At 46.6% G+C, this 26,306-nt stretch overlaps 1 pseudogene; it reads left to right on the forward strand.

The window, feature by feature from the left end:
- Positions 1-4,849: 4,849 nt before the first annotated feature.
- On the forward strand, positions 4,850-24,663 carry LOC147736476 (uncharacterized; annotated as a pseudogene).
- The last annotated feature ends 1,643 nt before the right edge of the window (positions 24,664-26,306 follow it).

The raw sequence follows: 26,306 nt of genomic DNA on the forward strand, positions 1-26,306 counted from the left end.
TTGTCGCTGGCGGGCAATAAAGGAAAAATTGCGTTATCTGTCATCAGCTTGGATAACATCCACGAATCTACAGGCGTACAGCACTTTCTGCAAACACAGCCCCTTCAAGACTTTGAGCAGTGTACAATGGATAAAAGCTCTAACTTTGAATATTTAAATAGTATTGTGACTTTGTCAGTTTTTCAACAATGCATATAAGTGTAAAAAAACATACTTACAGTTCAGCACAAAAGCGCGGCCGTTGATGGCAATTTCCCACAGGACTGTTTAAAAGAATACTAAACTTCGGGATATTGAAAATCCTCAGGGAATGGAACACACATTGTGCTGTTGCACTACTAAGTCGTTTATATCGCCTCCATAAACGCACACATTAATAAGATATTAGACAAAGGTTATTCAAGCTTCACTGGATAAAAACAAACTCCCCGGGGCCCCAGGCGCTGTGCATTCTAGCAAACCTTTAGCAACGAAACATTTCTTTCAAAAGCCCACAAAAACAGATGGGAAGGTATAGACAGGTAATTGTAATTACATGCAGATCTGTGCAGGAAGCACGTGAGAGAGCGCAAATCAAGCAGAATGTAGAAGTGCACCATATTTACAAGCACGTTGCATAAGTCTAGTTAAAGGAACATATAAGAGTGTCAAATTTAAACTCCCCAAATTTCACCACTCTACCCCGCTCCTGAAATCACTTCACTGGCTCCCTGTGCGAGCCAGAATTGAATTCAAGCTTGCTTCCATCACCTTCCGGGCCCGACACGGACTCGCACCTGAGTTCATCTCCTCCGAGATTGTTTCCTATGTTCCCACTAGGGAACTTCGTTCGTCCTCCCAGTCCCTCCTCACCATCCCACGCTACCGGAGAAAGAAGTGGGGAGGCTCTAAATTTGCCACCCTCGCCCCTACCCTCTGGAACTCCCTTCCCCTTGAACTCCGCACCATCTCTCTCTACCCCCAATTCCATAAACAACTCAAGACCTACCTATTCACAAAATCTTTCGAACAGTAACTTTTCTGCTCCCCCAGCTTTTTAATTTAGGATCCCGTCAGTAATAGCGCCAAGAAACCGCAGGTATACGTGCGCTCTATAAGAAATTTTAAATTCAAATTTATAGAATGCATACATAAGAGTGTTTAATTAATACAGAATGCATATATCAGTGTGAAAGCTAATGTAGTAATGTTTAGAGATGTTAGAATGATATTAAATTCCATGTTATGTGGCTGTTGCAGAGGAGAATGTAATGCTGCCAAACGTAGAAACGTGTAGGCCTCATGGCAGTTCATTGAGAAAGAAAACGTGCCTTTACATTTTCACATAAGATGGATTATTGTTGTTATAATTCAAAGTATTATTGATCATAGACTGAAAATATGTTTTATAGAAGTGTTTCCTATAAACAGAGTGTGTAATAAGTTAGAATACTGTTTAGGCTGAGAAATAAAGGTTCATAGAGTGTACAGGCCTGTTTCATGTAATTCTAGTAGGCCTGGAGTGATAAGTCGCTTCTTTTGATCTGCATGTGCTAGTTAAAATCAGGCCGTGTTAAGCATAAATTGTGGACCATGCTCGAAGGTTTACGACTTGTGAGATAAGCTGGAGGCCGGAATTTGGGGCCCACTTCATGGGTGTCTGTTTGCAGGTGCGAGGGGGTTCCAACAAGAGAGTGATGAATAGAGCTCTGTTCTGGGAGACAGGCACAGGCCTGGAGGAGGCTTCAGGAATTTCCTGGGGGGTACCGTCTTGCCGGAGAAAAGCCTGAGAAGCAAGGTCAACGCTAACAAGGAGCCCAGAGGAGTATCAGCATGGAAAAAGCCAGAACCGACACCACGTGAGGGGTGTACGTGAGGGGCGTCTCTGGGGGGCGTTTCAACTGTAATTGTGATTTTGTATTAGGGACAGCACCCTTGGGTGGAGTTAGAGCAGATGGCCTGAGGAACCTTAGAGAGCGGATGGGTAGGCAGAGAGGGCATAACTGCGATGCACAGATTTACAACAAAGACTAAGGGAAAGTGAGTGATCTTCTTTGGAAGTCACCACGGCTGACACCTTTTTAGGTTAAGATTCTGCTAAGTAGGGATGTCACTTAGTCTAGTGTAGGGATAGTCTAATCTGGATTTTTCTTCCTTTTGTAAATGACGCTCAAGTTACAACTTGTGTCTATTCTTGCAAACTTGCTGATCTTTGAATTAGTCTTGGTGATATTCTTCTGCCGCCTAAGAGCATTTAGAGAATTCATGTTTGTATTGATGCCAGTGTATCTTTTGAACCTTATATTGAGATGTTTGTATCTCCAGTTATCTTTGGCTTTATAATAAAACGTTAAAACTTATTCGTGGTAAGTGGTTCTTCAGAGTTGTGTAAAGTCTTGAGCTGATTAACCTAGTAGTGGATTGCTTTTTACTCTATGACAGGTAACAAAGGTTCAGTCGACCTGAGTTGGGATCTAGATCTATAGTGATCAGATAAGAGATCAAAAATCCCGCTGTAACAGTTGGTAGCAGATTAGGATGGTTACCTTCTAGAGGAAGGTGATCTAGACTAGGTTAAGATTATCCCGAGGCCCCTAGAGATCGAGAGATGAGCAGCAGAAGAATCGCATGCCGAAGAAGGTGCTGACGGTGCGAGAGAAAAGCAGCAGAGTCGGACGAGAGTGAGTATAATAAGGGTCATGCGTTGTCAGATTGCGGTGTTTTGTGTTGTATTTGTATTGTAATGTCATGCGGAGTTGAATGCCTGTAGTGTGATTGAGGCAGGGTTGTGAGCGCGCGCAACCTGGTGAAAATCTTAAGTTCAGAGAAGAGCTTAAGTGGTTCGGGTGTATCGGACATCCAGAGTAATTGTCGACCATTGTAAAGGGGGTCATGAGGTACCATTGACCGCCCGCAGGACCGAGATAGGGGGAACGAAAGAGTGAGTGTATGGGTAACGGACGCTGGTCGGAAGTTACTGTGTGTAAGTAACCTATCAGTCAAGGCGATTGTCTGGATGTTCACGGAAAGACATTTCGTCAGTTAAGGTGACAATTACAGTTAGACTGTGGGCGTACAGTCAAGAAAAGTGATAGCTTGGTCGGAAGTAATCATTTTTCAGGGTATGAATGGGACGCACGCATGACCGGGGAGACGAGCTGAGAGAGGAGGGGAACTGCTGCGAAGGGGAGACGAGTGACGTCAGAGAGAGCCGAGCTGGGATAGGCCGGTTGGTGTGAAGCCGCGCTGTGATAGGCCGGTTGACGCGAACCGCGCTGTGATAGGCCGGTTGGTGTGAAGCCGCGCTGGGATAGGCCGGTTAGCGAGAACCGCGATGGGATTGGTGGATTATCATCAGGAAGTAAACGATCGCAGGGAAATAGGAAAATCTTGTAGATTTCGAACATGAAGTGTTTTAAATGTTTTAGAGCGATCTTTAAGAGAAAAAGGAGAGAATCTTATTACGGGGAAGAGGCCCCGCCAGAGGGTACACCAGCTCATTATATGGCTACGAATGTTGGGTTGCATACTATACTGTGGCTTAGTACTTGGAGTAAGATTACAGAAGGGAACGAGGAACTGACTTTTCCGAAATACGGAACGTTTAGATTAGAAATGTTGCACAAGCTAAAAGCAGTTATGTCTTCATAGAGACCCTTGCCTAGACCAACACAGTTTGAAGCCCTTAATGCGTGGATTAGGGCGGCGCATGACAGGAATCAGAACAGACGTCAAGAAAGAGTGAGACGATCGGTAAGAGCAGTACAAGATGCTAAATGGGATGCGGAAAGCAAGAAATGGAGGGTGCAGACTATTGAAGTGGATAAGTTGTACCCATTGATAGAGGTTACAGGAGAAAAGAGAACGCCAGAGGAGGATGACGAGAGCGAGACAGAGGATAGCCTAATAAATAGGTTGTTGATAGATAGACCGCCTCCGTACAATAGAGAGATGGAAGGTATCGAGCTCCCAAGGGAAGATAGGGTTGGCATAGGGGAGAACAGACCACTCCCCTTGGGAACCCACCAAAGGTGAGGAAACACCTCAACCTAGTCCAGTACAGAGAGTAGTCGGACGGTTTGTGGTGCAGAAGGTGCCAGCAACGGAGAGTGTTGAGTCTTATCAATTGCCAGATGCTCTTCAAGTACCCGTTACCATAGGTCCTATAGTATCGATTTATAACCCAGAGAAAGTGCGAGAGGAGGAACAGGTACGGCTAGACAGAGAAAGAGCAGAAATGGAAAAGAGGAACAACATGACAAATGCCCGGAGGCAATTGCCAGGACCGAGAGAATGGAGCACCCCATTGGATTCAGCAGTGGATCCGATAACAGATCAGGGGGGTCAGAGAGGACCGATGGATCTGAGAGGACCACGGACAAAATCCTTTAAGGAGTTGAGGGCTGACTTGAGGGAATGGGATGCTGCCACAGGAACACAGAGTAACAGATCAAGAGCGGAAGCTGAATGGGGAAGTCGAGGCGATGGGACATTGTCTCACGGTGGGGCTAGCGAAAGCGGTCACGAGTGGGACGATAAGAGTCAGGAGAGTAGAGGAGCTACCCGTCATATCCATGGTGAAAGTAGGCAGGAGCAAGAAGGTAGAAGTACAGAGTGTGGAGGGGTGTCTCGTCTCATTTACAGTGAGGGAGACCGAAGGACGCAAGAGTACCGGGATAGCTTTAAGTGCACTCACCATGCACCTGGCGATATCAGACAGCATTGGAATCGCGGGAACATGGGGAGCCACGAGGTGTCTCACCATGCGTCAAGCGATCAGGGGCAGGAGCGGGATTGCGGGAACATGGGGAGCCGTGAAGGGCCTTGCCCTGCGTCGAGTGATCATGGACAGCAGGGGAGTTGCGAAAGCATGGGGAATAATGGAGTGTCTTATCATGCACCTAGAGACACCAGGCAGAATGGGAGATGTGGGATTATGGGGAATCGAGCAGTGTTTCACCATTGACCAAGAGGGGATGGAACTGCATGGGACCTGGAGAGATGGGAGCATGGGAGGACTCCCCATAACACGCCTGAGCCCAGACGTAGGACTCAGAGCTGTGATGGGAGAGACGTAGATGGGCTCTCTAGAGACAACACACTGAAAGCTGTGATAAAGGCAAAAAGGCTCGATGTGACCAGTTTAAAATCTGACTTGGACGAGATAATAGATGGTACGTTACCTTTAGAAAGGATCGACATGTATGAGCAAGATGAGGTGCTGTTTATAGCAAACGATATTACTCGGAAGGAGAGAGCAATTCACGAGAAATTATCTGAACTGGCAGACAAGTATATGGTAGACTTGTCGAGAACAAAGGCATTACAGGGTAACCATAGGTTGCATTATTCAGATCAGGACCTGGATGAGAGGAGGACAATTGGATTGAAAACACACATAAGGGAACTGATCACAGGAATAAGGGCATGGAGAGATCTGGATAAATGGGAAGAAAGGTGGTCCAAGAAAGGGACTGTCAGGCGGAGCGCGATTGTGATGTCCCCGGAGGGAGGGCCACTGCGGATGGAGGCATACCCTTTGCGAGAAATAGCGAATGGGAGTTATGTACATGTGCCCTGGAGTAGGGGAGATTTGGCTGCGTTTACCAATTCATTTCCAAAGTTAAGAGAGAATCCGGTAGAATGGTACAAACAGGTATAGAGGTTTGTGAAGATTTCCAAAGTACTGTGGATTGATTTGAAAACTTTATTCGACATTGTGGTCCCAGGAGACTTGTGGACAGCATGCAAAGTTAGTGTAGAATGGCCCACTGCAGAACCAGAAAGAGATGCTCATACTAATGGACCGTCAGAAAGAGTAATGGAAAAATATGAAAGGGTGATGACATGGCTGAAAGAGAAGGTGCCACCGCAGGATATAGATTGGGTGAAAATAGACCGAACTAGACAGGAACCCAAGGAGACAGTCCATGAATTTTATGAGCGATTGCTGAAAACGTTCAAACAATACAGTGGATTAGATGTAATGGATCCCAAAGACATAGGACAGTTTGTATCGAAATTCGTTTTGGGATTGAGACCTGATATTTGTTTGATGATTCAGCAACACTTAATCTTCTGGCAAAACAAACCATTGGATGAAATTTTGAGATACGCAAGGTATTGCAGTGATGAAATAGATTCCAAAGCAAAGAAACTTAAGGAGAAGTTGATGATGGTTCAGATGCAGTCGGCTGGAAAGGGTGGACAGCAGCAACAGGGAACAGGGACGATAGGAAGGAGATCAAATAATCAGAATAGGGACAATGAGGAAAATCCGAGACCTAGAGTAGACTTTTGTACCTTGAAAAGGACGACAAAGTCAAGTCAAGTCAATTCAATAAATTTATATAGCGCGCTACATACCCAGAGGGTCTCAAGGCGCTTGAAGAAGGATGGGGAGTTACTTGTCAAATATCCACGTTTTAAGTTGCTTTCTGAATGCTAGGTGGTTCTGAGTGAGGCGAAGGTGAGTGGGAAGTGAGTTACAGGTTTTAGCTGCCAGGTAGGAGAAGGATCTACCTCCCATGGTGGCCTTGTTGATTCGAGGTACAGTGGCAAGGGCTTGGTTGGAGGATCGTAGTTGGCGAGGGGGGGTGTAGAAGGACAGTCGTGTGTTGAGGCATTCAGGTCCGGTTTCGTAGAGTGCTTTGTGTGCGTGGGTAAGGAGCCGGAAAGTAATCCTCTTATTGACGGGGAGCCAGTGGAGGTTTTTCAGGTGACCAGAGATGTGTTCTTTACGCGGGATGTCTAATATGAGCCTGGCTGAAGCGTTCTGGATGCGTTGGAGTTTTTTCTGGAGTTTTGCGGTGGTACCGGCGTAGAGGGTGTTTCCGTAGTCCAGTCGGCTCGTGACCAGAGCGTGGGTGACTGTTTTTCTAGTTTCGGTGGGGATCCAGCGAAATGTTTTTTTGAGCATGCGAAGAATGTTGAAGCAAGATGAAGAGACGGTGTTGACTTGTCTGTTCATCGAAAGTGAGGAATCCAGGATGACGCCCAGGTTCCGTGCGTGGTCCGTCGGGATGGGTGCTTTTCCGAAGGGCCTCTGGCCACCAAGAGTCGTCCCAGGCGGAGGGGGAGGTGCCTAGGATGAGGACTTCTGTTTTGTCTGAGTTCAGTTTCAGACGGCTGAGCTTCATCCATTCTGCTACTTCTTTCATTCCTTCATGCAGGTTGGTTTTGGCAGTGTTAGGGTCTCTGGTGAGTGATAGGATCAGTTGAGTGTCGTCTGCGTAGGAGATGATGTTGAGGTTGTGTTGGCGTGCGATGACCGCAAGGGGGCTCATGTATACGTTGAAGAGGGTGGGGCTGAGTGAAGATCCTTGTGGTACGCCGCAGATGACTTCAGTGGGCTTTGACTTGAATGGTGGAAGGCGGACTCTCTGGGTTCTTCCGGTGAGGAAAGAGGTGATCCATTCTAGTGCTTTTCCTTGGATTCCGACGTTTCTGAGGCGTTGTAAAAGGGTGCTGTGACAGACCGTGTCGAAGGCAGCGGAGAGGTCGAGGAGAATGAGGGCGACTGTGTCTCCATTGTCCAGTAGAGTTCGAATGTCGTCTGTTGCTGCGATAAGGGCGGTTTCAGTGCTGTGCTTGGCTCGGAAGCCGGATTGTGAGGAGTCGAGGGATTTGTTGGTTTCGAGGAAGGCGGCGAGCTGGTTGTTGACCGCTTTCTCGATGACTTTGGCCGGGAATGGAAGGAGTGAGATAGGGCGGTAGTTTTTGAGTTCGGTGGGGTCAGCAGTGGGTTTTTTCAGGAGGGCGCTGAGTTCGGCATGTTTCCAGCTTTCCGGGAAGGTTGCAGAGTTGAGGGAGCAGTTGATGACGTCTCGGAGGTGCGGTGCTATGATGGAGTCTGCTTTGTTGAAGATGTGGTGAGGGCATGGGTCTGTGGGGGATCCTGAGTGGATGGAGTTCATCAGACGGATGGTGTCCTCAGTGGAGATTGGCTTCCAGTCATTGAGGATGTTCAGGGGGGGTGGGGGTCCTGCAGGGGGATGGGTGGGTTGGTCTTTGGGTTGGTTGTCGAAGCTGTTGTGGATGTCGACAATTTTGTTGTGGAAGAATGAGGCTAGGGAGTCGCAGAGGGCTTGAGAGGCGGTGATGTCGTTGGAGTTGGCTGAGGGGTTGGTGAATTCCTTGACGATGTTGAATGTTGTGGGCGTTGATATCTAGTCGGTCCTTGAGAGCGGCTTTCTTGGCATTCCGGATCAGTTGGTGGTGTGTGCGGGTGGCGTTTTTGAAGGCGTCCTTGGTGCTGGTGGTTGGGTCTTTTTTCCAGGCCTTCTCAAGGGAGCGGCAGAGTTTCTTGGATTTCTTAAGATCATCGTTGAACCAGGAGGCCTTCTTGCTGCCTAGTTTGATTTGTCGTTTTTTCAGTGGTGCTAGGATGTCGGCGCTGTTGGATAACCATTGGGTGAGGTTGGTGGCTGCTTGGTCTGGGTTTGAGGAGTGGGCTGGGGGGTTTTGAAGAAGAGACGAGGAGATCTGGTCGATGGTGATTTTGTTCCAGTTTCTTTGCAGAGTGGGTTGAGGGTGGTTGTTGGATGTGGGCTTGTTGTAGGTAAAGTGAACACAGCTGTGGTCAGTCCAAAGGAGAGCTGTGGTGTGGCTGAAGGAGACATGTTTGCTGGAGGTGAAGATAGGGTTGAGTGTGTGACCTGCGATGTGGGTGGGGGTAGTGACAAGTTGTTTAAGTCCGAGGTTGGCGAGGTTGTCCAAAAGGGTGGTGGTGTTGCGGTCGTTGTTCTTTTCAAGGTGAAATTTGAGGTCTCCCAAAGTGTCACCAGTGTCACCAGGTGGGACATTGGAAACGCGAGTGTTCCTATAATCCTGAAACTGGAAGTAGAGGAGGAAGAAGTTCAGACCGTTCCAGTACAAGGGGTGACAGTACCTAAGGGTAAGGTGGTCAAAGGGGGGACATTGGCTCCTCGAGCCCAGTTCCCTCAACCACCAAAGATTGCGACAGGGGGAAAGATCTATAGACAAATGCCTCTTTTAGTAGGAGGAGAAGAGTGTTACTATGTTGATCCACTAACTGGACGGCGAGTGAGTAGAGAGGAGAACTGTACCCTCGGGGCAGTTCTAGAGGTGGACCAAAGGGGACCGTTTGTTGAGGCTGAGGTGGCAGGGTGCCCTACGACATTTTTGGTAGATACCGGAGCTACTCGGTCAAATTTGAGATCAGCAGTGGTTCCAGATCTGCCAATGTCGGGGGAAACAATTCAAGTGGTCGCAAATAGGAGAATGACTAACCCTTTGACGGAACCAGTGCTAGTGAGAATAGGAAAATACAGCGATGAACATCAGTTTGAAGTATGTGATTCTAGCCCTGTGTGTCTGTTAGGAAGAGACTTATTGTGCAAACTAAATTGCACAATATACTGCACGCCTCAGGGAGTAGAGGTACAGACTAATGACGATGATGCCACCTTTAAAGTTGCAAATTCAAAAGTATGCATAGAACTGTATCCTACCCTGACGGTGGAAGAGCTCCCTTGCGATTCAAGGGATACTGTGTCATCTGAAGTTTGGGATTTCACTAGAGATAGGATTGATTAAAGGAGTAGAACCAGTGAAAATCATGATAAAACCAAATGGTGAATATCCAAGAACGCCTCAATACAAATTGACCCCGGAGACGATTGCAGGAATAAAACCCGTGATCGACTCCATGATTAAGCAGGGAATACTGAAGGAAATCGTGGGTAGTCCATGCAACTCCCCGATTATGGGTTTGCAGAAACTTAGCGGGAGATTCAGAATAGTACAGGATCTCCGAAAGGTTAACAACATAGTTGTTTCATGTTGTCCAGTGGTACCGAATCCATCAGTGATATTGTTTCAGATACCATTCCAAGCCGAGTGGTTCACAGTGATAGACCTTTGCCAGGCTTTCTTTTCAATTCCATTAGATGAGGAGAGCCAGTTTCTTTTCGCATTTAAGCTGGAAAATCGCGTCTTAACATGGTGTCGTATCCCACAGGGGTATACAGAAAGCCCATTGATTTTCAACCAGCTGCTGAAGAAAAATCTTGAAAGTCTAGTACTACCACAGAACTCGGTTCTAGTTCAGTACATAGACGACCTACTTGTTGCGTCAGAAACAGAGGAAGCTTGTAAGATAGACACCATCACCTTGCTGAACCATTTAGCTGAAAATGGACATAAGGTGTCTCCGAGCAAGTTACAGTACTGTCTGACAGAGGTACAGTACTTGGGTCACCGAATTGAAAAAGGAAAACGGAAGGTGTCACCTGACAGGATAGAGGCGATCATGAAGATGAATTCGCCTACGACACAGAGAAAAGTCAGGATGTTCCTAGGAATGGTTGGTTATTGTGACAGTGGATAGCTAACTTTTCCCTGAAAGCAAAACCCTTACAAAAACTGACGCACAAGGAGGTGTGTGATCCGGTACCATGGGACAAGGATTGTTTGATGTCGTTCCTACAGCTGAGAGAGGACTTATGTCGTGCTCCAGCTTTGGGAATGCCAGATTATGAAAAACCATTTTTACTTTACTGTTGCGAAAGGGAAGGTTGTGCTTTGTCAGTCCTAGCACAAATTCATGGAAATGCCCGTAGACCAGTTGCATATTTTTCGGCTACTTTAGACCCTGTAGCCGCAGCGTTGCCCGGATGTCTCAAATCCGTTGCTGCAACGGGTGTCAGCATTGAGAGGTGTGAAAGTATTGTAATGGGACATCAATTAGTGGTGTATGTACCTCATTCTGTGGAACTGTTAATGACCAGGACCAAGACACAGCACTTGACCAATAATAGGCTCACGCGCTACGAGCAAGTTATCCTTGCTGCGGAGAATGTGACCCTTGAGAGGTGCTCTGTTTTGAATCCTGCCACACTGATGCCACTCCCTAATGATATAGAAGACGAAGAATGTGATGATCGCGATTGCCTTGATGTGACTGAACTATGCACCAAGCCAAGACCGGATATTGTGGATGAGCCGTTGAACGACCCTGATGACATTTTCTTTGTTGACGGCTCATGTGTAAGGGACAATACTGGTCAGTTGAGAGCAGCTTATGCTGTTTGCACCATTACTGGAGTTGTAGAAGCCGCTTGCCTGGAAGGAGTACACTCCGCTCAGGTAGCTGAAATCATTGCATTGACACGTGCCTGTTTAGCAGGTAGCAAAATTTGAGTCACCATTTACACAGATAGCCAATATGGTTTCGGTGTAGTTCACGACTTCGGGCAATTGTGGTCTCAGAGAGGTTACATGACCTCCTCAGGTTCACCTATTCGAAATGGGGAGTTTGTGCGACTATTGTTAGAAGCGTTACAAGATCCGGCAGCAATTGCCGTTGTCAAATGCGTAGCCCATACCAAAGGTACAGATTTTGTGTCCCAAGGAAACAGGTACGCCGATGAGGTTGCTCGCTACTGCGCGGAGCAAGGATACTCTTTCACGGAAGTGGAAGTGGGTGGGACACAGGAAAAGACAGAGTTAAACATGATGCTAGAAACAGTTGATACTTGGGATGATTTAAAAGGCATGCAAGAGAACGCATCAGATTTTGAGAAAAAGGCATGGGAAACTGCAGGTTGTGTAAAAAGTGAAATGGATTTGTGGATTTCAGCAGATGGAAGGGCAGTATTACCAAATGAATTAGTGAGTCCAATGGCACGTCAGATACACGGTCCAGTACATTTGGGAAGAGATGCCATGCTGCGGGTATTTAGGCAGACTTGGTATAACCCCAAGTTTAGAGTAGCCGCAGAAGCAGTGTGTCAGAGGTGTGTAACATGTCAGCAATTGAATGTAGGGAAAAGGACACCAGTTACATTGAGTCACATTGGGAGGTCTGGTGGGCCTTTCAACTGGATGCAATTAGACTTTATTGAGATGCCAAAATGCAACCGTCTTAGGTATGTTCTGGTGGTTGTATGTATATTTTCCAGATGGGTCGAGGCATACCCTACACGCAGGTGCGACACACTCACAGTAGCAAAACTGTTGCTTAGAGAGTTAATACCACGCTTCGGGGTGCCGACCTCTTTGGAATCAGATAGAGGGACACATTTCAACAGTGAAGTTGTGAAGATGCTTTGCTCTGCATTAAATATTGATCAGAAGTTGCACTGTAGCTATCGACCAGAGGCTTCGGGAATCGTGGAACAGATAAATGGGACGATAAAATCCCGAATGGCCAAAGTGTGTTCATCGACATCCTTAAGCTGGCCTGATGCCCTGCCATTGGTACTCATGAGTATACGTAGCACACCAGACAGGAGAACAGGTCTCTCCCCACACGAGGTTCTAATGGGGAGGGCAATGAGACTTCCATCTGTCCCAACTGCAGCTTTGTTGAATATCACAGATGATCTGATCCTGGATTATTGCAAGGGACTTTCTGATGTCATTCATTCTGTGTCTCTTCAGGTGCAGGCTGCTGAGATTCCATCTTCCAGAGACCTATGTCACGACCTGTGCCCTGGTGACTGGGTGGTGGTGAAGAAGCACGTCCGGAAGAACTGCCTAGATGTGCGCTGGAAAGGACCCTACCAGATAATTCTGACAACGAATACTGCTGTCAAGTGTGGAGGGCTGCCAAATTGGATTCACGCCTCCCACACTCGAAGAGTTCCAGCACCCCTGGAAGAAACAGCTCCTCACACAGATGAAAATCCAGCTGGTGACGATGAACCACTAGAGGGGATCAGTCAAGCTGTGGGGGTGTCGGAGGAAGCTGGGACAGCGTCAGATCAAGCGGAAGTAGGACAGGACGACAGTGAAACTGACGTTGCCACAGAAGGAGAAAGTTGCTGTGAATACGGCTCAGACACTGATCAAGCCACAAGTGATCAAGAATCGAGTATGAGGACAAGAAATAGGAGAACAAGGCGTGGAGAAGCTAGTTGGCCTGAAAGGAAGAAGAGGCTGAGCTTGAAGCCAACTCCAGGAAGAACCCTTGCTCCTATATCCGAAGACTCAGATCTGGACGAAGGTGCACAGAATCAAGAACAGGAGGGTCTAAGAAGATCAAGGAGGGTGCGCGTGCCCTGCAGAAGATACGCCACTCCTGAGTGGACCTACCTAGCCGCAGATGTCTAGTGCACGGAGATCCGGGAGGGTGAGGGAAGTGACAGTGACCAGTACCGACCCAATCATAACATTGGAAGTGGTGTTGTTGGTACCTGGACTTGAGATCGAAGGGTTGCTGACTCTCACTGTCCCCAATCCTCCTTATTTGAGCAGAATAAGAGAACTGGTTTTAAACAGAGTAGAATTTCCAACTTTTGGTCCAACGATACCAGCACTCGAGGAGATCATTCTTCGCTTAGAAATTTTAGAATACGTGGTTAGAGCTGCTGGAACACGTATGATTACAGACTGCTAAAGACTTTGTAAATAAACAAGATTGAGAAGATAACCTATCGCCAAGTGGAAGAAGAAGAAATTTAGGGACTCTTTCATTTAGTGGATGGAGAAGGGCTAGGGTTGTCTGTTGCTATAATTCAAAAGACTGATCTTGCAAGAGGGATTGTCAGCTTCCAGGTGTGGTTCGAAAAGACCGAATGAGCAAGGAAGACTGTTGAAGGAGCAAAGAAAAGAGACTTTGTGTCGTGGCAGAAAATTAGAACTACACTGTCTTGAGATCATGGAGGCCGGCAACCCGAACCGCAAAGAAAAATGCATAGTAGGCACACTTTTAGGGGGAGTAATTTTTCTTATAGTTCTAGTAGTTACTGTGTCATATATAGTGGGACATGAAAATGAAGAGAAGGCAACAAAAGAAGCAAAAGTTGTAGTAACATTGAAACCTACTACTGCTGGTAAAAAGGGGGACTATACAGAGAAAGATAAAGCTGTGCTAGCAGTAGAAGCTCGTAGGTCGCACGTAGATGAATCACAGGGAAATTTCAAATCAAATGCATATGCTAAATTACTGTATGAATATATCGTTGCTATGGATGCAAAAGACTGCTACGTCTGCATGCAATTGCCAGCCTCTGTAGACGAAGGTATTAGGTATCATCATCTTCCTCTGACTTATGGAATCACATGTAGCTTGTTGCTTAGTATATTTTATGAACGCGATAGCTTTGAGTATTATTTTTCAAACTTTGACGCTGTTTTACCAGAGGTCCCGGCCTACAAGCACATGAATAAATGGGACTATTACAAGAGTGAGGATCGATTAAGGAAATTTTTCATTCCTTGGACAACGCTAGATACCTCATATGCCCGAAGAAATAATTTGACCTGTAAAGTGTCAGAAATTGAGAAAAAGTTTATAGGGCAGGTGGATGATCGATATAGGAGGCAAAAGATCCTAAAGGCTTCGGGCCAATGGAAAACAGATTGGACCGAGGAAGAAAAGTCACACAAGAGGAAGGGTAGTAATGGTCCAATAGCTTTAGATCGAGTGCAAAGAGGGAAACTATGTATATACAGGGGTAAGACCTACTATGAGAATGTGTTTGTGGGAGAAGTAAGTTGTGAACATGCTTTTCAAATAGAATACTATACAAAGGATTTCTTGAAAGGAATGCAGGTGATCCCGAATGTATATTTTGTCTGTTGAAGAAATGCATACGTGAAACTACCGGATAATTGGTACGGATCATGTTATCTAGCAATTGTCTTCCCCAAAATATATCATGCGAAGGATCTAGAAATCATAGAGGGAAGAACTCAAGCCAGAGGGAGAAGGGATGTAAGCAATGCTGAGGTAGTTGGAGACGTATTTGGTGCCATGTTCCCTCTTTTAGGGCTAATACTGAACGATGTCAAGATTAGGAGATTGGCAACAGTTGTAGGTAGATTATCTGCCAGTACTGCTAGAACATTAATGCTGGTGGAGGGAGAGATGCAATCGATAAAGGCAATGGTTCTCCAGAACCGACTTGCTTTAGACGTACTGTTAGCCAAAGAGGGCGGAGTCTGTAAGGCTTTGAAGGTCCAGGAATGTTGCACTTACATTCCAGACAATTCAAAACCTCTTGAGAAGTATATACAGAATATCACTGAAATTCATCATGAGATTGAGGATCTGACAAAGGTGAATGTGTGGGAAAAAGTGGGTCATGGAATGGGTAAAGTTGGAGGTTGGTTTGCCAATCTAGGGAAGAGTTTAATTTGGTACATACTGAAACCTATCATCATAATAGTGATTTGCGTAATCGCATTGTGGGGATTGGTGAGGCTGTATCAATGGTATAGGTCAAATAGGTTGCAAAGATCCATGAGAGAGCAGGAGCAGAGGTTAGCTGCGATGCAGGATAACCAGTACAGGCAGGCGCGCAACACCCATTGGGCTCACCGGGCTAGTTCAGCCCCCCCCGTCACCTCCTCTGCCTTGGCTAAGATGACACGCACTGAAACGATGCAAGAAGGCTGCGCATCCCATCCGAGAATGATATTTATTATGCCTTCTGAGAGGCCCAGCAGCCCGAGCCAGACAGCCAGCCTCAAACAGTTTCACTGAGTGAACCCCCAGCCCCCACCTCTTGTTTTCCTTTAGAGTGGCGCTGAGGTGAAATCCTTGCCTGAAGGCAGGGATTTCACCTAAGCACTTGATGTGTTCAGCATGGGGTGTGAAGATGTGCACAGCAGGGGGAAAGGGCTGGCCAGTGCAGGTGACGCTTTTCCTTTGTAAAGGAAATCATAGCCCAGGGTGTGCTGTCTGCGCACTTGTATAAATGTGTATTCCATACAAGTGGACAGACAGCAAAACCCTGGGCTATGACGCCAGCAGAAATTGGGGGCAAGGGTGCAAATTTTTGATTTTCTCCTCAGGAGCATTTTTTAAATGCACAATCAAATAACGGTTGTTTTTTCCCTCTTTGAGCGTTGAAAACTTTGGTGTGCACTCCTCTAATGGACAGCCTTAAAATATCTTGTAAATCAGAAGTTTATTTCAGGTGACAGTAATATGAACCAAGCTATCAAGAGAAAGTGAACGATTCCCTGAATTTCGTAGAATAAAGCCCACTACGAACGTATGCATTTAGCTCAATAAATGTAATTTATATAGCAAAAACATAATCTAATATTATCAATAAATATGTCACTCGAAGGATTACTTGCAAGTGCTTTTCTAGAGTTAATTAGAAAACACCTTTATTTTTGCTGTCGTGGTGGCAGTGGTAATGTAGGACTCGATTCATAAAGATTTTGCTACGTATACATGTGACTTTCTCGTTTACGTACTCCTACATCCCAAATGTGAGCAAGGAGTATTGCTGTCCTACTTTTGCCAGGAGTACTACAAGAGTAAGCCCCTTGGTATATAGAATTAAAGAGGAGCCTTAGAGAAGTGTACGCTCTCAAAGTTGTCTTTCTGACCTGGTCTCCTCAGATCCTAATAAATAGACAGGAGCCCTCGACTCTCCACAAAAGTTCACTGACAGGAAGATAAGGACCCACTTATCGAGGAAGAAGTGGCAATCACTACAAAGTAGTGTCACAGACTCTTAACAGAAAAGCTACTTACATTGTTCGGCTTACATTATGCACATGTAGTGTAAGTTTGTACTGTTAATTTTTTGGGGTGCTAGTGGGTAACTTTAGGGTTCAGGGTGGGTGTGGGTTTTAGTGTGCCAGGGGGCAATTTTAGGGTTCAGGGTGGGTTACGGATCGGGGTGCCAGTGGGTAATTTTAGGGTTCTGAGTGGGTATGGGTTTTGGGGTTCCAGGGGGGTAATTTTAGGGATCAGGGCGGGTATGGGTTTTGGGGTGCCAGGCGGTAATTATAGGGTTCAGCGTGGGTATGTGTTTTGGTGTGCCAGGGGTAATTTTAGGGTTCAAGGCAGGTATGGGTTTTGGGGTGTCAGGGGGCAATTTTAAGGTTCAGGGTGGGTATGGGTTATGGGGTGCCAGGGGAGAATTTATGGTTCAGGATGGGTATGGGTTTTGGGGTGCCATGGGGTTAATTTTAGGATTCAGTGCAGGTATGGGGTTTAGGGTGGGAGGGGGAGCATTTTAGGTTTCATGGTGGGTGTGGGTTTATCAGGTGTCAGGGGGGCAATTTTAGGGTTCAGGGAGGGTATGGGTGTTGGGGTGCCGGGGGGTAATTTTAGGGTTCAGGGTGGTAATGGGTTTTGGGTGCCAGGGGGTAATTTTAGGGTTCAGCGTAGGTATGTGTTTTGGTGTGCCAGGGGTAATTTTAGGGTTCAGGGTGGGTATGTGTTTTGGGGTGCCAGGGGGGAATTTAATGTTCAGTATGGGTATGGGTTTTGGGGTGCCAGGGGTAATTTTAAGGTTCAGGGTGGGTATGGGTTTTGAGGGGCAAGGGTGTAATTTTAGGGATCAGCGCAGGTATGAGTTTTGGAGCTCCAGGGGGGTGATTTTAGGGTTCAGGGTGGGCATGGGTTTTGCGGTGCCAGGGGGTAATTTTGTGGTTCAGGGTGGTAATGGATTTGAGGGGGCAAGGTTGTAATTTTAGGGATCAGTACGGGTATGGGTTTTGGGGTGCCAGAGGTAAATTTAGGGTTCAAGGTGGGTATGGTTTTAGGGGGCAAGGGTGTAATTTCAGGGATCAGCGTGGGTATGGGGGTTGGGGTTCTAGGGGGATGAATTCAGGGTTCAGGGTGGTAATGGGTTTTGGAGTGCGAGGGGGTAGTTTTAGGGTTCGGTGGTTATGGGTTTTGGGGTGCCAGGGGTGTAATTTGGAGGTTCGGGTGGTAATGGATTTTGGGGGTTAAGCAGTACCAGGGGTAATTTTAGGGTTCAGGGTGGGTATGGGTTTTGGACTTGCGATGATAAACATTTCACAAGCACATTGTCCTCCTATAGAAGCAATTGTTGACGAACTGGCGAAAAAGGGTCGTCACCTTGAAATGGCATTGTGAAAATTGGTTATATTGTGTTCCTAAAGTGCTTTGTAGTAAAATATATTAAATGGGTCTTTTAATTCAGTACATTCTGTTCCTTTTTCATAAGACAATAGGACATAAATGCATCAAATTAACACAAATGTGTGCTCTAATTGTTGTCCAGTTTCAAATGCAGAATTCATCATGTTTTCTCCGCTTGAACTGAGCATTAATCGATCCCGATTATCTACCATTTTAGCCCCGCCCCATTTTTTTAACATTAGCCACGCCCCTTCATTTGCCATGTTAGCCCCCCCCCGAAATTAAGACCTAGTTGCGCCCCTGAGTACAGGAGTCTGAGAGCTCTAGAGATGATGAAGCGAGGGAGCATTGCAACGAGTTCTGTTTGATTCAATTCATTCCCTTAGGGATGGTGTTGTGATGGTGATGACCTCTAAAGGTCATCAAAGGGGGGAACTGAGAGAGCGCAAATCAAGTAGAATGTAGAAGTGCACCATATTTACAAGCACGTTGCATAAGTCTAGTTAAAGGAATATATAAGAGTGTCGAATTTATAGAATGCATACATAAGAGTGTTTAATTAATACAGAATGCATATATCAGTGTGAAAAGCTAATGTAGTAATGTTTAGAGATGTTAGAATGATATTAAATTCCATGTTATGTGGCTGTTGCAGAGGAGAATGTAATGCTGCCAAACGTAGAAACGTGTAGGCTTCATGGCAGTTCATTGAGAAAGAAAACGTGCCTTTACATTTTCACATAAAATGGATTATTGTTGTTATAATTCAAAGTATTATTGATCATAGACTGAAAATATATGTTTTATAGAAGTGTTTCCTATAACCAGAGTGTGTAATAGGTTAGAATACTGTTTAGGCTGAGAAATAAAGGTTCATAGAGTGTACAGGCCTGTTTCATGTAATTCTAGTAGGCCTGGAGTGATAAGTCGTTTCTTTTGATCTGCATGTGCTAGTTAAAATCAGGTCGTGTTAAGCATAAATTGTGGACCATGCTCGAAGGTTTACGACTTGTGAGATAAGCTGGAGGCTGGAATTTGGGGCCCAATTCATGGGTGTCTGTTTGCAGGTGCGAGGGGGTTCCAATCAAGAGAGTGATGAATAGAGCTCTGTTCTGGGAGACAGGCACAGGCCTGGAAGAGGCTTCAGGAATTTCCTGGGGGGTACCGTCTTGCCGGAGAAAAGCCTGAGAAGCAAGGTCAACGCTAACAAGGAGCCCAGAGGAGTATCAGCATGGAAAAAGCCAGAACCGACACCACGTGAGGGGTGTACGTGAGGGGCGTCTCTGGGGGGCGTTTCAACTGTAATTGTGATTTTGTATTAGGGACAGCACCCTTGGGTGGAGTTAGAGCAGATGGCCTGAGGAACCTTAGAGAGCGGATGGGTAGGCAGAGAGGGCATAACTGCGATGCACAGATTTACAACAAAGACTAAGGGAAAGTGAGTGATCTTCTTTGGAAGTCACCACGGCTGACACCTTTTTAGATTAAGATTCTGCTAAGTAGGGATGTCACTTAGTCTAGTGTAGGGATAGTCTAATCTGGATTTTTCTTCCTTTTGTAAATGACGCTCAAGTTACAACTTGTGTCTATTCTTGCAAACTTGCTGATCTTTGAATTAGTCTTGGTGATATTCTTCTGCCGCCTAAGAGCATTTAGAGAATTCATGTTTGTATTGATGCCAGTGTATCTTTTGAACCTTATATTGAGATGTTTGTATCTCCAGTTATCTTTGGCTTTATAATAAAACGTTAAAACTTATTTGTGGTAAGTGGTTCTTCAGAGTTGTGTAAAGTCTTGAGCTGATTAACCTAGTAGTGGATTGCTTTTTACTCTATGACACGTAACAAAGGTTCAGTCGACCTGAGTTGGGATCTAGATCTATAGTGATCAGATAAGAGATCAAAAATCCCGCCGTAACACACGCTAACCAGCTGACTTATCGTACCTATTTTAGCCCACGAGTTGCTACTAGTTACTTGCTGATCTCTGCAGTAGGTGCCTAATCACTTGTAGGTATCGTAGAATGTGGCAATTCAGTAAGACCGGACAGCGTTGTTCACAAATTCATCCTTGTTTTCACTTTGTTTTGGGACAGTTTACTAAATGAATGCATATCTTCTAGCGTTCCTATAGGCTGACTGGTACTGACGGTATCTCTCAAACCCCCCTCCATTCTGCCGCCTCCGCCCTCCACCAGAACTACCCCATTTTCCAAATTTGCAGCACTAACAGCCCTGCTTACTTGTTCCCATTCCATGCAAATAATCCGAGTCTTCTCAGATGTAAAAGTAAAAGCACTTGTAATGTCTGCATAAATTCCTACAACGGTATGTAGCCGCTCGTGCAATGTGAAGAGGCCCGTGCACCCGGAAGTGATTACACAGGATCATAGAGTTATGTAAAAATATAATTACTCACATCTCACTTCTTTAATTGATTCAATGGTAAACACCTATCACAGTCCTGCAAAGTATCACGCATCAGGCGTGATGCTAACGCATTTCATTGTGGTGATCCGCATCACCGCACTGAAATGCATTGTCACGCATTTAATGCCACTCTGAAACTGGATGCTAACGTGCGCCGCCAGCGCCTCCTGTGACCTGTGCTCGACTGCGCCAGCTCTGTGCTGCTTGGCAGAATGCAGTGGCTCAGTAACAGTTAAAGATCTTGGGCCCGATTCACAGAATGAACTTAAGACTAACAGCTAGATTCATGAAGCCAAATTGCGATCGCAATTGCTGCGAAAACGCAATTGTGATCGCAATTTGTAGAAAAGGTATTCAACAAACAAAATTGCGAATTCGCTAACTATTTATGCAAAATCGCTATGAAATTCGCAGAAACCAGGAAGAACACAATCAGCGAATATGTAATAGCGAGAAAGCAGGTATTCTGCGAATAAAAGTGCGAAATTGCTAAAAAATCGCTATCGCAATTCATGAAAAATCACAAATAGCGAAAAAAAACAAAATCGCAATTAGCGACGCGCAAATTAAGGAGAACCCAAACCAGGTGGTAACCATGAAAGAAAAAAAACACATCTGAAAAAAAGTATTGCTAAGTACCCACAGGTGCTGGCTTGAACAAACACACTTAAGGACATGCAGCTGGAGCCTCAGGACTCTCACAATGCCAGGACTCTACATGGTGGTCAGGCGGCGAAGGCTACAGCGAGCAGCACGGAACAGACGACGTATCCAGGAGCGGATATTCCGTCAGCGGGTCACCCTACTGAGCCAAACCAGGGAGCAGATCTACTCAAAGTACCGCCCAAGTGGGGCAATGATAATGAAGCTGATCCGGGAATCTAGACCCCCTCCTGCAGCACCCAACAAGGAGGACCAACGCCGTCCCCACACATGTGCAGGTATTGTGCAGCCTGCACCTACTGGCCTCCGGAAGCTTCCAGGGAATAGTCGCTGTTGCAGGGGGAATATCCCAGCCCACCATGTCCCGCTGCCTAAGGAGTTTCCTGGAGGCCATGCTGACCCGCCTACACCACTACATTTCATTTCCCACCAGCCAACAGGACTTGAACGAAACCAAGCTGCAATTTTACAATGTAGCCCAATTTCCACACATCATAGGATGCATTGACTGTACCCACATCCACATCTGCCCACCTGCACAAACAGAATACATGTATCGGAACCGCAAGTCCTACCACTCCCTCAATATACAGATGGTATGCAATGCAAAGACAATCATCACTGACATAGTAGCACAGTACCCGGGGAGCACACATGATTCCTTCATATTCCGGCACAGTGGCATCCACACACGACTGGCCAGGGGAGACTTTGGTGAAGGACACCTACTGGGTAAGTACACATGCCACACAACAGTACAATATGCTAATGACGCTGCGCTGCACAGGCACTCACCCTCTGCTCCTATCATGCAGGTGACAGCGGTTACGCTCTCCGTGAGTACCTACTCACCCCATACCTCAACCCAGCAACACCACAGCAACAGCGTTACAATGCAGCACACATTCGCACAAGAAATTGCATTGAAAGGACATTTGGGCTTTTGAAAAGCAGATTTGGCATACTGCACAAGACTGGTGGGGCCATCATATACGTTCCAGAGGTCTGCTGCCGCATCGTGGTCGTGTGTGCTATCCTACACAACATTGCTACCAAGCGCAGGATACCTGTAGACATCTCAGGCAGTGAGTCAGAAGGGGACAATCGGCCACCTGCTCATGTGCGTCACGCGAGCAGGGAGAATCCAGCAGAAGGACACAGGCGCCGCAACGAAATCTGCATGAACTATTTCTAGGGGACCCACTCCCCACACCCATTACTCAACTCATGCATGACAACATTAATAATGACATGAGGCACTTTACGTTATTCAGAATTTTAGTTACTGTTACTGCACAATAAACATGGCCTTCTGAAGAGTATTCAAAGATTGACATATTGCGTCATATGTCCAGGTGAGTCTGCTTGGCATGCTTGTTGTGTCAGCATGTGGCCTCTTTGGAATGCACCACAGTTCAGTGGCGTGTGCGGGTAGTTGCCCCTGACCTCCTCTCTACGTCCTCCTCCTGATTTTGCCGTACGGTGGCAGAGGGCTTGCTGCTGTGGCGGGGTGCCATGACCGGTGGTATGGACTGGCTGCTGTGGCTTGATGCTGCCTCACTGTTGTCGTCTGCCCCCCCCCCCCACCTGGCCATGGCCACTGGCCTGCATGCCCTGCATGGCCACTGATATGTTCTCCAGGGCTGTAGCTACGTCCTGGCAGCACTGCACCATTTGCACCTGCATGGCCAGGGATCGTCGCGAGAGCTGTGAGGTGGCGTTACCAATGATGTGATTTGACCTCGTGTACGCCGACAGGCGGGTCAACAGTTGACGGTGTCGGCGGTGATTGACATCCCGCTGACGGGACATTGCCTGAGTTTTGGCCTCCACAGCGGCAGTCATTTGTGCGACGTTACGTGTCGTCTTATCCAGTTGGAGGTGGATGGCGGCTAGGTGTCGGGCCTGGGTCTGGTGAACACTCAGCATCCTGCGCTCAATAGAGAGCCCACCTGCTCTAACAATTCTGCCCCTTCCCGCGCCGGATGTATTGGTGCACGGCTCCCTGACCAGACCGCTCGTCTGGCTCCTCACAGCCGCAGGGCGGCGGGTTTGTTGGCGACCTGCTGCTGGTGTTGCAGGCCGCACTGCTGGCTGTGTGCTGCGTGGTACGACTGCAGCGCCTGTTGTCACGGGGGTGGCACGGGCCACAGGGGCGGGTGGTGGGATGACCGGTGTTGTTGCAGCTTGCCCTGATGGTCCGGGCTGTGGAGTATGGTGTGTATCCCCCTCCGTGTCCTCCGTGTTCTCCTCAATCACCAGGGCCTCACTGTCAGTGCTGGGGACATCAGCGCCACCTGTGATGTAAAGTGGACATTGATTAGTGGCATGTTACGTACACAGTTGGGCTTGCTACATGCATGCAGTCTACCATTCCCTGTCTGGCTGCAGGATTGATTGTCACTGGCCATGTGGGGCTCTATGGTACAGGTTGGTAATTGTGGCCAGACTACATGTCATACAATGCAATTGCGCTATGGAGCTGTACATTGGCTGCATGGTTGGGGTTTGTAATGGGATGCACTGGAGTCAAGGACAATGTTAGGGGACCGGGGGTTGCAGTCGCATGGCACTTACCTGGTGTGTCTTGGGTGGGTCGGGAGGAGTCAAGCCGGGTCACACCCACGCAGGCCTGTGGGTCGATGGTCTCCTCCACCTGGTCCTCCAGTGGGGTGTTCGGTGGGACGATGGGCTCCCCTCCACCTGTCGCCAATTGCTCCCCCAGCCTCTCTGCAATCTTTTCTTTTGCCTGCCCTCTCAAGTCATACCAGTGCTTTTTCAGCTCGTCCACCGAGCGCTGGGTCACCCCCACGGCATTAACTTTGGCGCGGATGCGCAGCCATATGCGTCTTTTGTCCGCCTCTGGCACCCTTCGGGAGTCTTTGCCAAATAGGCGGGGCGGTTGTGATCCCTGGAGACTCCTTCAATTAGGTGTTCGAGCTCCTGCTCCGAAAACTTAATTTTGCATTTCCTCCCACTGGTGGAAGCTCCTGCTGCATCCTCTGCCATGGCTGCCACTGTGGTGTATCCTGCTGTGGTCTTGTTGGAATGCTGGAGGGGAGCTCTGGTACTGCTGCCTGTGCTTCAGCCTCTCTCTGCTGAATGAGGGTGGGACCTGCCTACTTCCTAGTTGTGATGTCATCACTGTGCTCAGGATGCGACTTCTCGTTTTTGCGATCTCGCAGTTAGCGAGATCGCAATTTGCGATATCGGTAACTGCGAAATCGCAATTTCAACATGGGTATCGGCCGATTCTGCGAATATTTACCGATTTCGGACTTCTCGCAATCGGCGATTGCGATCGCTTGCGAATCGCATTTTTTCATCGCAAAACATCATGAATGCCGTTCTGTGATTTCTAAATTGCGATTCGCATTTACTCGCAATTTAAAAATCGCAGAATTGGACATTGATGAATCTGGCTGTTAATCCTAAACTTACTACTGTTTTGGTATTCACAGATTGCACTTACTACTTTTGGTATTCACAGAATGAACTTACTACTTTTGGCATTCACAGAATGCACTTACTACTTTTGGTATTCACAGAATGAACTTACTCATTTTGGTATTCACAAAAGTTAGGACTCCTAACTTTAGGACTCCTAAATTGAGAAAAATCCTAATTTTAAGACTTTCAGTATTCACAGAAGGCATTTAGGCGTCCTAAAGTTAGTAGTCCTAACTTTACAACTACTAAATTAAAATTTTTCTCAATTTAGGTCTGCTTTGTCTCCTCATTATTGAGGTATCTGCAAGTTCTAATTGATCATGATTTCAAATTCACAAATCTGCACTGTCTGCAGGCCGCAGCAGGGCTGCTCTGTCTCGGCCGCGTAACCCTCGCTTTTTCTCACAGTTAGGGAGATATGCGAGGCTTGCCAGAATATATTGAACAAACTCCTTAAATTCAGGGTAAATGCCAAGGTGGGTCTTGGTGCACCTGTCACGTGTCAAAATATCTGCACAGGAGTAAGGACATACATTAGCTCCGAGTCAGTGAGTCTGTCAGCTGTCCTGACTAGTACTATTATCATATTTTATTAACAGGCTGAGGCAGCTGGGATCCAGGCTGGGGCCTCTCTCACATGATCGGTTTCAGTTTGGTTACATTAGGGTCACTCCTTAGTGCCCTTCCATTTCTGGTTCTTTGCTTAGCAGTTTTCAGATCTTCTTAGAGTTTCTCGTTGTTTAAATGGATGTCTGATATGCTTGAATTTTGCTCGCGAGAAAGTATCACTCATAATCGTTGAATGTCACTCATAATTACACTGAAATTATGAAAATGTCACACATAAGCAATCTGAAACCTTGGCAGCTATGCTATTATGTTTTACAAAATATTTTAGAAATTTTTAAAATAACAGTCGTTGAATGCTACGATCAAGTTAAGAAATTGCGGGGGGACCTGAACAGCACTAACTGATATAAAATAGCTACAAGTAAAACAGAGAAGCAACATATAATCAATTTGTGAGAGCCGCTGCTCCTATTGTTATCACGGAAGCCAACACTGCAGAAGTAAACGCATATTTTTTGTGGTGAAATTAAAACATAATATTATTTCGGTGGCTGAAAAAATACATTAAATAACAAGCTGCTTTTAAATGAATATATTATGTTGTGTGCCGTCAAGATGGAGTTAAAGCACTTGCTTGTATACATTCCTACACTGATGCAGATGTAGCCGCTCCTGCAATGTGAACAGAGGCCCGTGCACCCGGAAGTGACTGAACGGGTTCAAAGAGTTATGTAAAACAAGCATTTGCAATGCAGTAGGACTCGCATTTACGTGAAACCTATTGCATTGGAAACGGAAGAGTGGGTGGGCAAGAAGGCACAAACAGGAGTGTGGGTGGTGGGGCAGGGGGCGAGAAGTTACGGACTGCTGGATGGGGGGAGGCAGGGGAAGAAAATAGTGCCCAAAGTAAAGGGGCCAGTAGCCATGGTAGGATACAAATGACGACATGGCCTCCATGAGGAGGAACTAACAAGTCTAAAACCAATCAGAAGGCAGCATTTAGGACCTAAGCCAATAAAAAAGATTGGCGGAGAGTGGGCAGAGCTTCCACGCCATACTAAATACTGCATGCCTCGCAAAGTGCGCAGCGCATGTGTGCTGCCGCTATAGGCTCAACTTAAAAAGGAGGATCTGTGAAACATTAAACGCAGCCCACCCTTTGCCTGTGGCTCTGGTGCTGGGTACGCATCACACAGTCCTGCCCTTAAGAAATCTAAAAGTATCCAACTACTCTGACCCCTACACTTTTAAGACTCTAATTCAAGGTCAGCACCTCAGATCCAACCACATCCATTGTCTCATGTCTGAAACTTTGAGGAAAGTCCCTTTGGGGGTCACAAAGCAGCAGCTGCATTGGGCACAGATGGGTCAAGGCTCTACTATAGTCACTA

This window comes from Lissotriton vulgaris, chromosome 1_2 (genome assembly GCF_964263255.1).
Source record: "Lissotriton vulgaris chromosome 1_2, aLisVul1.2, whole genome shotgun sequence".
NCBI classification, from domain to species: domain Eukaryota; kingdom Metazoa; phylum Chordata; class Amphibia; order Caudata; family Salamandridae; genus Lissotriton; species Lissotriton vulgaris.